The 336-nt window shown below is 43.5% G+C and overlaps 1 protein-coding gene across 1 annotated transcript in view; it reads right to left on the bottom strand.

Annotated features, from left to right (window-relative positions):
• Positions 1–336, bottom strand: part of LOC106881999 (low-density lipoprotein receptor-related protein 2) — an 84,414-nt gene that overhangs the window by 43,716 nt on the left and 40,362 nt on the right.

The raw sequence follows: 336 nt of genomic DNA, 5'->3' as shown, positions 1-336 counted from the left end.
CCCCCCCCAATAAAGGCGACATGTGAGTGTTCACCTATTTGCTGAATGACTCGCACAAATGATTTGTTTATAGTGCTCAAATGTTCATGTGCATTAGCTCACTCGTTCCATCAAATCAATGTTGGCTGAACAGGTGTATGGTGTACCATACGTCAGGTGTCAATTGATTGCAGAGCAACGTGAAATAAAACATCTTGCTCAAGAACACAATGTACCACTTGTTCTAGGAATTGAAATCACGATTGTTAGATCGTGAGTGCAATGCCCTAAGCACTAAGCCATGTGCTGCCCTGATGCAGTACCAGGCAGTGGATCTCATGGCTTCTGATCTTAACT

Source organism: Octopus bimaculoides, chromosome 8 (genome assembly GCF_001194135.2).
Source record: "Octopus bimaculoides isolate UCB-OBI-ISO-001 chromosome 8, ASM119413v2, whole genome shotgun sequence".
NCBI classification, from domain to species: Eukaryota; Metazoa; Mollusca; class Cephalopoda; order Octopoda; family Octopodidae; genus Octopus; species Octopus bimaculoides.
The sequence above is the reverse complement of the archived record's forward strand: the minus strand, read 5'-3'. Positions and strand labels throughout refer to the sequence as shown.